This window comes from Lissotriton vulgaris, chromosome 3_1, assembly GCF_964263255.1.
Source record: "Lissotriton vulgaris chromosome 3_1, aLisVul1.2, whole genome shotgun sequence".
Taxonomy (NCBI): Eukaryota; Metazoa; Chordata; class Amphibia; order Caudata; family Salamandridae; genus Lissotriton; species Lissotriton vulgaris.
In genome coordinates, this window is record NC_141689.1 from 511,178,566 (window position 1) to 511,190,169 (window position 11,604).

The 11,604-nt window shown below is 49.2% G+C and overlaps 1 non-coding gene and 1 pseudogene across 1 annotated transcript; both read left to right on the forward strand.

The window, feature by feature from the left end:
- The first annotated feature begins 1,457 nt into the window (after positions 1-1,457).
- Positions 1,458-1,611, forward strand: LOC147726705 (5.8S ribosomal RNA). The gene has a single exon (XR_015309610.1). It is a non-coding gene; the product is annotated as a 5.8S ribosomal RNA (ribosomal RNA).
- A 422-nt stretch (positions 1,612-2,033) lies between these two features.
- LOC147726706 (28S ribosomal RNA) lies at positions 2,034-3,668 on the forward strand (annotated as a pseudogene).
- The last annotated feature ends 7,936 nt before the right edge of the window (positions 3,669-11,604 follow it).

Genomic DNA, 11,604 nt, shown 5'->3' on the forward strand with positions numbered 1-11,604 from the left:
GGGGGAGCAGGGGGGTGTCAGTATCTCTCTGCGTCTTCTTCCTTCTTCTTCCTCTCTCATGGGAGGGCATCTCTGTGGCTCCCTGCTGGGGACAGGGGGCGGACAGGCTGTAACAACATCTCACCTGAAGAACAGACTCTCAGGCACATTTCTCCTGCACAGGCACCAGGTATGAGGGTTCGTGCTTTGTGTTTTACAGGCCGGACCCACAGCTCCAGGTGTGCAACGTCCACTCAAAGGGCTACAGCATCCTCCCCCAGCCACCCTCCCCTGCCCCCCAGCTCTCCCCCTCGTGTATGTGAGCCGGGCTGAAACACCTTCAGGGACACACAGAAAGCCGCACCCGAGTACTTGACAGGTATTTAAAAGACCTTTTACTTGTTAATGAGGCTTTGCTGTTTTTCACCCCTCGGTGTGAATTAGGCCTCCGCCGTGAGCACCCTCAATCAGCCCGACGCCACTAAGGCAAAATGACAATCTGCGACCCCCTTCCCAGGACTCCACGCCCCCCCTGGGGGTCGCGCCCCACAGATTGAAGACCCCTGCCCTAGGCACAGGGCACAGCCCTGCCCTGGCGCGCCCTGGCCAGCGGAGTGATCTGCGGCCACATGGGGTGCTCAGGTGAAGACTGGGACTTAGACGGGCCCCTCCCCCTGGCTAAGGCCCGACCGACACGCGAAGGACCGGGGATTGGGGGCCCCCATCCCCTGTCCCTCTCTGAGACGGAACCCAAGCTCACCCAGAACGACCCCCCCTCCTCAGCGGGGGAAACAGAATGGCAGTTCATCCCCGGGCTGGTACCACCCCTCCCTCGAAAAAGGCCCTGGCGCCGGCTGGGCCCTCCTGCACCTGAGTCCCGGCCCGACCGGGTTCTGGGCGACGAGGAACAGCCCTTTTCGCGCGGCAGGTCGGTCTGCAAGAGAAGGGGCCAAAGTCCTGCGAGGTGACCCCGGCTCCTCTCGGTGGAAGGCATGCAGGATGGGGAGCACGTGGCTCTTCCCTTCCAGCCCCTCTGACCCGGGCGAGGGTGGTGGTGGGCTGATCGCCTGCCGGCACAGCTCAAGCCTGCCCGTTGACGGACCGCTGACGTGCAGGTGAGGTGACCCTCCCTCGTTGCCAGGTACACAGTTCAACCTGTTCCGTGAGGCAAGGCCGAGGGGCTTGCCTTACTCCCTCCCGGGGTAACCCTCCTGGGTTACCCCGGGAGGGATCGGCGGCTGCGGAGCTGCCTGCTCCCATCACTCTAGTATCCCCCACCCTCGTCCCCTATGTGGACTCCCGGGCCAAGCGCCTGGTAACTTTTTTTTCTCCTAACGTTGCAGTCTGACTCCCAGAGGGAAAACCTTCAACAGGACACTCGGGCCGTCTCGCCGCAGGGGTGGCGGACGGACGGCATCGCCTTCCTCCCACCTCTCCTGCACCCGCAAGTGGGTAAACATTTTTGAAAAGTTGCCTGTGACTCTTGGCGGTGGATCACTCGGCTCGTGCGTTGATGAAGAACGCAACTAGCTGTGAGAATTAGTGTGAATTGCAGGCCACATTGATCATCGACACTTTGAACGCAGCTTGCGACCCCGGGTTCCTCCCGGAGCTACGCCTGTCTGAGGGTCGCTCGATCATCAATCGCCCCGGGGCTTCCCCGGGATGCGGCTGGGGCCATCACAGTGTTAGCTCCACTTCCCTTCATCCCCACACATGGTCAGACCCCCGATCGCCCATGGCAGGGTCCCTCACCGGGTCCTGTCGCGGAGGTATTCCACCAGCGTGCCACGCCAGTCCAGGGGCGCCTGGCTGCGTGCCGCACGTGGCTGTCTGTGGTGTCCAACTGGCTGCCTGCATGCATGCGCCTCGGGCACCCACCTCCATGGCCAACATCCCGGGGAGGGCGAAACCTCTCCAGATCCGATCCGGGGAAAGAAGGCGAGGGCTGTCGGGACGCCAGGCCCCTGCTCGGGCAGGGGCTGGCCTTCTGTGGCAACCCCTTGCCGCTGCGGCATTTTCTTCCAACTACGACCTCAGATCAGACGTGTCAACCCACTGAATTTAAGCATATTACTAAGCGAAGGAAAAGAAACTAACCAGAATTCCCCAGTAACGGCAAGTGAAGAGGGAATAGCCCAGCACCGAATCCCCGCCCGGCGGCGGGCTTGGGAAATGTGGCATACAGAAGACCGACTCCCCGTCGTCACTCAGGGGGCCCAATTCCTTCTGATCGAGGCTCTACCCACGGACGTTGTTAGGCCAGTAGCGTCCCCTCGCTACCCAGGATCGGGTCTTCTCAGAGTCGGGTTGCTTGGAATGCAGCCCAAAGCGGGTGGTAAACTCCATCTAAAGTTAAATACGGGCAAGAGACCGATAGCCAACAAGTACCGTAAGGGAAAGTTGAAACAAACTTTGAAGCGAGAGTTCAAGAGGGCGTGAAACCGGCAAGAGGTAAACGGGAGGGGTCCGTGCAGTCCTCCCGGAGGATTTAATGTGGCGGGAAGGTCAGTGTCTCAGGAGTTCCGGATCCCCTTTGCGGCCCCCGCAGGGTGCATTTCCTCTGCAGCGGTGCGCCGCGACCGGGTTGGCTGCGAAGGCTTCGGGGTGGCAGGTGGCCTTCCGCTGCGGCAGAGGGTGTTACAGCCCCCATGGCAGCAGCATTGATGTGTCCGCGTGGCAGAGGGAGATTCGACCGTCTCGGGCATGCCTGACGATTGAAGGGGGGATGGGGCACCCTGATCCTGGCACAACTGTCGACTTGGGCAGACTGTTCTCAGTGCGTCCAACCACGTCACTCCGCTGTCTTGAAACACAGACCAAGGAGTCCAACATGTGCGCAAGTGGGAGGGCCGAGCGAAACCCTGTGGCGCAATGAAGGTGAGGGCTTGCGTGTGCCAGCTGAGGTGGGATCCCGACGTGCTTCCAGCGGCGGGCGCACCACCGGCCCGTCTCGCCCGCTCTGTCGGGGAGGTGGAACATGAGCGTGCGTGATAGGACCCGAAAGATGGATAACTATGCCTGGGCAGGGCGTAGCCAAAGGAAACTCTGATGGAGGTCCGTAGGGGTCCTGACATGCAAATTGGTCATCTGACCTGGGTATAGGACCAAAAGACCAATCGTACCATCTAGTAGCTGGTTGCCGCCGAAGTTTCCCTCAAGCTAGCTGGCCTGTGGAGCCCCCAGTTTTATCTGGTAAAGTGAATGATTAGAGGTTATGGGGCCGAAACGATCGCAAGCTATTCTCAAACTTGAAATGGGTAAGAAGCCCGGCTTGCTGGTGTAGAGCCAGGCATGAATGCTAGTGCCTAGTGGGCTACTTTTGGTAAGCAGAACTGAACGGGTGATAGCCTCTGTTGCCCTCAGCCGATTGAAAGGGAGTCGGGTTCATATCCCCGAACCCGGAGTGGCAGAGACGGCACCCTCGCGGAGTCCAGTGCGGGAACGCAAATGATCCCGGAGAAGCCGGCGGGAGCCCCCTGGAAGAGTTCTCTTTTCTTTGTGAAGGGCAGGGCGCCCTGGAATGGGTTCACCCTGGGAGAGGGGCCCGAGCCTTGGAAAGCGTTGTGGTTCCAGCGGTGTCCGGTGAGCTCTCGCTGGTCCTTGAAAATCCGGGGGAGATGGTGTAAATCTTGTGCCGGGTTGTACCCATATCCGCAGCAGGTCTCCAAGGTGAACAGCCTCTGGCATGTTGGAACAATGAAGGTAAGAGAAGTCGGTAAGTCAGATCCGTAACTTCGGGATAGGGATTGGCTCTAAGGGCTGGGTCGGTCGGGTTGGACGCATGCCGCGGCTGGACGAGGTGTCCCCCTCCGGGGTGGCGGCGATTCGTGACACCATCCGGGCCCTTCCTGTGGTTCACCCCAGCTACGGTGGTCGCCTCTCCCTGTGCCCCCTCCCCAGGTGCGCGGGCCGGCGTTCTGCCTCGGCCAGCACTTAGCAGCTGACTTAGAACTGGGGCAGACCACGGGAATCCGACTGTTTAATTAAAACAAAGCATCGCGAAGGCCCGAGGCGGGTGTTGAGTTGACACGATGTGATTTCTGCCCAGTGCTCTGAATGTCAAAGTGAAGAAATTCAATGAAGCGTGGGTAAACCGCTTATTGGAAGTACCCAAACGAAAAATATAAATGTGATTTGAGTGGAGACATATTGGGAACTTTTAAAGAACTGGGAAACATGTCTCCAACAAGCGCAAAGGCTTCTATCGTAAAACGTACTGCTCAAAATGTGACTAAGAAGCTGAATACCACAATATTGCATGTCATTATGCCAAATGTAAAGGAAGACCTCAAAAAGGAGAGCTGCCATTCCTGTGCAGCTTCTGTGACCTCAGATTTGGAACAAAAATTGGTGTTTCGCAACATGCCCGGCATGCCCATCAAAGAGCGCAAAATGAGGCTAGACTAGCAGCTCTAGCAAGCAGCAAATCATCAGAATTATGGTCACAGGATGAAATACTGCTAATAGCAGAATTGGAAAAAGTATATGAAAATAAGAGGAATATTAATGCGTTGATGGTTCCACATTTTGACAATAAAAACAGAAAACAAATTGCAGAAAAGAGTAGAGATAGAAGAGATAAAAGCAAAAAATCCGCAAAAGATGTACTGCAAGCATCAAATGTTTCTGAAAATGACTCTTGCGATGAACCAGAGGTTACAATGGAAGAAACAACAGAAAAGCGCAGAGACTTTATCAATCACAAACGTGCGCAAAAAATGAAGAACCTTGATGAAGGCAGAATCACAGAAATCGAGAAGTAAACCAAAAACGTAGAGCAACACGATGCTGCTATGGATCTGATGGATGAGGTAGTGACTTATATCGCAGAAAACACCACTGATATAAGTCCTATACCAGCAAGTGTACCAACAAATGAACCAGCAAGAGAACTCAATAATGAGCCTATAAACCCTGCTCAAGATGAGCACCAGAATGCCTCAGTAGGGAACAGGATAACAAAAAAAGATAAGAAAAACGGAATGCTTAATCGGACGCACAAGAAAAAGTATGCCAAAGCAAAGGGCAGCTATAAAGAATACCAGGCAATGTTTAAAAAAGACAAAAAGAAAATTGCCACGATAATCACTGATGGGGCAGTAGATACCACTTGCCAAATCACTGCTGATCAAATCTTTCAATATTACAAAAACATAATTGAGAAAGAAAACAAGAAAAATTCTGTTTTCATGCCGATTGATCGGATACCAGAGGATTACGAAATTAGAAATCTATGTAAAGAAATACACTGCTCAAAATAACTCATGCCTTTGAGAACTCCAATTTAAAGAAAACAGTGGGGCCTGAAAAGATTGGTCTGAATGACTTGAATAAAGTGCACAGCAGACAACTAAGACTGCTGCCCAGAATATATTGTCTTGGTTGATGATGAGAAGAGTACCAGAAATTATCAAAAAGAACCGATCAAATTTGATACCCAAGAATGTACCGATTAGTGAACTTAAAAAAATCAGTAACTGGCGTCCAATTACCATTGGTACTGCATTCATGAAGGTATTCACAAAAATATTAACTGAAAGACTCATTTTTTGTTGAGTTGAATATGAGACAAAAAGGCTTCATGAAGGTGAGAGGTTGTCTCGAGAATCTGACTCTCCTACAAAATATCACAAAAAGGGGAACGAAAAAACAGTCACTCATTAGCAGTTGTATTCATAGATATATCGAAACCCTTCAACTCTGTCAGTCATGGTCACAATATACAGAGTCTCGCACGGCAAAGAGTTTCATCATACATCAGAGACATAATAAAAGACTTAACATCAGAAGTGGTTCATAAATACAGTAAATTATATTTCTGTAAAGAAAGACCTTAATGTCAGCCACTCATCAATTTTACATCTAATTTTTAGGTCTGGGTAAGTGTGATGGTAATGAGAAATAAGATTACTCTCAGAACTGACACGAGACCTTATTATATTTTTTTATTTTCAGATTGATATTGAAATATGAATATTGGAAGAATCGGAAGAGGATTTTGTTATTGATTATTGAGAACAAGAGCTAATAGAGGTAATTTCTCTCGTTTCAATAGGTAAACATATTATGGTGAGGTTGTAAAAATAGGTTAGTGGTCTATGTTAATGTTTGGAATCAATAGTGGACCACTTTTATACACTTCTAATAACTACTTGTAGTGCGTCAATTAGATGTAAAATTGATGAGTGGCTGACATTAAGGTCTTTCTTTACAGAAATATAATTTACTGGATTTATGAACCACTTCTGATGTTAAGTCTTTCTAAACATTTTAAGGGAAAGAACTTTACTTGATCAAGTGACAATCAGTGGAATTAATCTACAAACTCTTTTAAGGTTTTTCTGTACTAATGACTTGTGAAGTACTCGAAGATTGATTTAGAGGAACAAGTCAATAGGTCGGGGGTCATTTACAAAAGTTCATCTCCACATGATATGGTGTGTATTCACAAAGGGTTTGCATTTTGAGATCATAAACCAGTGTGCCATTTGTTGTGATAACCATTGTGTTTCCTTTTAGGAAGCTGGACCGATATTCTTGTATGCTTGCTGGAGGAATGTGTACAGCCTCTCAAGGTATTCAGAAGTTTAGAGAGAATTATTGAGAGTAGCCTTATCATTGATTGGTGTTATAAAACTTATGCTCTATCGTTTCAGATCCCTTGTCCCTGCTGACCCCTACCCTTCCCCGGTCTCTTTTCATTATTTATCCCTCGCCTGATGGTTCGAACCCCCTGTGTATCATTTCGGGGTGTTGGTAACATCAGGAGGTGGACCCCTTTGTTCATCGATCGTATCCTGTGGAGCAGGCCCTGACAGAATTACGTGCCCACGATATATGCTCCGCCTGATACGATTGTTGAACAAACATGGCTACCCTAGAGGAAGTGTTACAAGCGCTGGTGTTAGTTCAACAGGAGTTGGCGGCCTCTAGAATAGAAGCTACAGCCTTAAGGGAAAGAGTGGATAGGTTAGCTGGTAACCCCTTTGATGCTGCTACACTTAATCCCCGTATTCAAGTAACGGTACCTCCTCCTATACCGTTGGCAAGCCCTGAGAGATACTCGGGGGATTCGTCTAGGACACAGATATTTCTTACACAGATCATGATGCATTTTTCTTGCAAACCCGCGTCTTTTCCCAACCACCATTCACGAGTAGTGTTCGCCATCTCGTACATGATAGGTGATGCAGTAAGTTGGGCTAAGAAAAGATTGGCGGTATCTAGCACCGAGTCATACAGCAAAGGTAATGAAGAAAGGGATGAACAGACTCCCTTAAAGCTTCCTTCTTTGGTTTGTGAGGTTCTTCAAGATTCTGTATCCCACATCGTTTTGTCCATGTGTCTGGAGAGTCAGCTAGTGGTCCATCAAGTGTTGGTGATGATTGACTCTGGGGCCACTGGCAATTTCATAGACAGTGGGTTGGTAACATCTCTAAATCTGAAACGCATACCCAGGCTACACCCAGAAGAAGTGTGGGCGGTAGATGGGAAACCCTTAAAATCTGGAATGATTACAGAACAGACAGATGAGGTGTTGTTGGTTGTAGAATTGCCAGAAGGGGAACATCGGGACAAGTTAATCCTAAACATAATCGAGGCTCCACAATACGAGGTGATTTTGGGTATGCCCTGGCTTTCATATCATAACCCTGATATTGATTGGAAGGAGAAAAGGCTGAGGTTTCCTTCACCTGAATGTCAGAAACACATGTCAGTACATCCTGTTACTCCGGCGAGAGAGCTGTCTACTCCTTTTCAGGTGGCTTCTGCGGCAGAAAAGGAGGTAACATTACCGTGTGCATACCAGTCATTTGCGGATGTATTTAGCGATCAGCTGGCAAATTAACTACCCCCTCATCGTTTATACGATTGTTGCATTGATATGGTTGAAGGAGCCCTGATGCCCACCTGTCGTGTGTATGCATTATCTGTGCCTGAAACCAAGCACCTCAAGGAGTACCTAACACATTATCAAGCTATAGGCTTTATCCGCCCTTCCAAGTCCCCTGCAGCCTCTCCTTTATTTTTCATAGCGAAAGCTAATGGTGAATTGAGGGCTTGTGTTGATTACAGAATGCTGAATAAAAACACTGTTCGTAACAGGTACCCTCTCCCCCTCATTCCGGTGCTACTGGATCAAGTACGGAAGGCCTGCATTTATACAAAGTTAGATCTTCGGGGGGCATATCACCTTGTGAGAATGAGGGAGGGTGATGAATGGAAGACGGCCTTTAAAACATGTTACGGATTGTTTGAATATACTGTTATGCCTTTTGGACTGTGTAACGCCCCAGCCGCCTTCCAATACTTCCTGAATGATGTTTTGAGGGATCTGGTAGACATCAGTGTGGTTGTCTACATTGATGATATCCTGATTTATTCTTGTGATGTAGGGATTCACCACGATCATGTGACACAGGTTTTACAAAGACTGAGAGAGAACAAACTGTTTTGTAAGCTTAGTAAATGCGAGTTTGGTGTAACTACTGTGGAGTTCCTAGGGGTCATGCTATGTCCTGATGGGTTGCAAATGGCAGAAAGAAAGGTGCAAGCAGTACAGTCCTGGCCCACACCGAAAACAGTGAAAGAAGTCCAATGTTTCCTGGGTTTTGCGAACTATTATAGGAGATTTATAGATGGCTTTTCGCACATAGCTGCACCTCTTTCTCGTCTTCTAAGAAAAGGGGTGGTGTACTGTTGGTCGCAGGAAGCGGAGGTTGCGTTTAATCATCTCAAGAGTGCGTTTGTTACCGCTCCCATATTAGCACATCCGCAACCTGAGTTACCGTATGTTGTGGAGGCAGATGCCTCGGATGAGGCAGTAGGGGCTATTTTGTCCCAGAGACATGTACAAACAGGACAACTCCACCCGGTGGCGTACCTATCCAAAAAGCTGAGTCAAGCAGAGAGAAACTACACTATTGCAGAGAAAGAACTACTTGCTATTAAAAAGGCCTTCCAGGAATGGCGACAGTATCTATGGGGGGCCTTATATCCTGTGACTGTGTTCTCAGACCACCGTAATCTGCAATACATGAGAACAGCTAGACATTTGTCACAGAGGCAGATGCGGTGGATGCTATTTTTTGCGGAATACAATTTTCTGATAACTTTCCGTCCAGGTGCTGAAAGCAAGAAGGCGGATACTTTGTCACGCTTGGGTGATACCTTGGAGGTAAAGGCTGATCCTCCAATGGATGCCATCATTGAACCTAGCAAAGTGATCTGTGTGCTCAATGCGGATGTATTCCTAGAGACAATCAAAGGACAAAAGACCGAGGCGGACTGGAGGTTGTGGAGTAGTAAAGACACCAGACGGTCCCTCGTCCGTGGTCTGCCTTTCGTAGTGAACAAATTATACTTGCCTACCATGGAAAGCAGGAAAAAGGCTTTCGAGTGGTGTCACTCTTCACCAATGTCAGGTCATCAAGGCATAAAGAAATCCGTGCTCTTGGTTCAGAGGCAGTTCTGGTGGGATACCTTGTCCAGAGACGTAACTCTTTGGGTGGGTCAGTGTGAGGTGTGTGCACGAGCAAAGACATTGCAGTGTCAGAGCAAGGGGAAACTTATGCCATTACCCACACCGAAGAAACCATGGCAGAGTATCAGTATGGATTTTATCACAGGGTTGCCTTCTGATCATGGACATACAGCTGTGCTGGTGGTAGTAGACAGCCTTACGAAAATGGGACATTTTATACCATGCAGGAATCTCCCCACGGCTGGTCAAACAGCACAGCTGCTTTTGTCTAATGTTTTCCGTTTCCATGGGATCCCTGAAGTCATCATTTCAGACAGGGGTCCTCAGTTCATTGCAAGCTTTTGGAAGTCATGGTGTTAAGCATTAAAGATCAAAGCCTCTTTGTCAACCAGTTTCCATCCCCAGACGGATGGTCAGACTGAACGGCTCAATCAGACTCTGAAAAAATATCTACGTTGCTATGCTGCTGAGGCTCATGATTCCTGGGTGTCCCTGTTGTGGCTAGCTGAATTTGCCTATAATAATGCATGGCATAGTTCATTGGGGGTGTCCCCCTTCTACGCCAACTATGGATTCGATGCCCGGGCATTGCCTATCAACATTCCTGGAGAAGTGGGTAATCAGCCTTCGGTGTTGGGTTCGGTCCGTCGTTTACATGCAGTCCAAAAGACAGTGTCCAGACATTTGGTTCAAGCCAAGCAGGATTACAAGAAATGGGCCGATAAGCATCGAGGTGTGGGACCTGTTTACCAGGTGGGGGACAGGGTGTGGTTGTCCACCAAAAACATAAGGTTTAAACTCCGTTCGGTGTTCCACCCTAAATACATTGGACCGTATGTTGTTTTGAAACAGGTTAACCCTGTGGCATATAAACTGAAACTTCCAGCCTCTCTTCGAATCCACCCGGTATTTCACTGCAGTTTGTTGAAACCGGCTTTGGCTGCTCGTCGGAGGGCACCTCCTCCGGTGCTGTGCGATGATGGTCTGGAGTATGTGGTACGCTGCATAAAAGACTCTAAACGTCGCAGAGGCGCGTTGTGGTACTTGGTGGCCTGGAAGGGCTACTCGGCTGAGGACGACTCTTGGGAGCCATCCGTAAATGTACATGCTCCTGTTGCTGTCAGATCATTTCATCGGAGGTATCCTGCCAAGCCAGGGCCTAGGAGGCGCTAGGAGAGAGTGGGCATACTGTCAGGTTTCTGCATCACCGCGCCTACCTAACTGTCAGGGACTACAACTCCCATGAACCTTTGCAGGGGGAAGTATATGGGTGGTGGTAGCAGGAAACGAGTTGCACGTAATCCTGAGTCCGTTCTTAGTGTTTCCCTTGTTGCTGGGTGAAGACCGGCTATCGTCGTGCTGCTGCCATTTGGAGAAGGGAGCCCTCTAAGACTGTTTTCCTCGCTGTGCTAAGGTACTGTATTTCGGATCGCCGCTGGGAGCTTCTGACTCGCGCGCTTTCCTGCATCGTAGTTTTGAAGTTATTGTCCTTCTCTGAGAACGCATCGGCTGATGCGTGTCAATTTCGAAACCGGCTGCGCTGGGTTTCTTGTCTCATGGAGCTACGCGGCGGCTGCTGCTAGTTACCGCTGTAAGCCTTTGTTTTGAGAGATTGGTCTCGTCCTGCAATGTCCGGAGTAGAGTGGTGACTTAACTACCTACTACCGGCTAGAGAATTCATTTCTGATTCTACCCTAATAGCGGAGCGTAGTGGCGGTCGCAACCACACATTGCCGATATATTGTTTATAGAAGCTTAAATGGAAAAGTGTACACCAACGTTTTTGTGTCTTCATGTTTAAGGGGAATTTCTAAACATTTTAAGGGAAAGAACTTTACTTGATCGAGTGACAATCAGTGGAATTAATCTACAAACTCTTTTAAGGTTTTTCTGGACTAATGACTTGTGAAGTACTCGAAGATTGATTTAGAGGAACAAGTCAATAGGTCGGGGGTCATTTACAAAAGTTCATCTCCACATGATATGGTGTGTATTCACAAAGGGTTTGCATTTTGAGATCATAAACCAGTGTGCCATTTGTTGTGATAACCATTGTGTTTCCTTTTAGGAAGCTGGACCGATATTCTTGTATGCTTGCTGGAGGAATGTGTACAGCCTCTCAAGGTATTCAGAAGTTT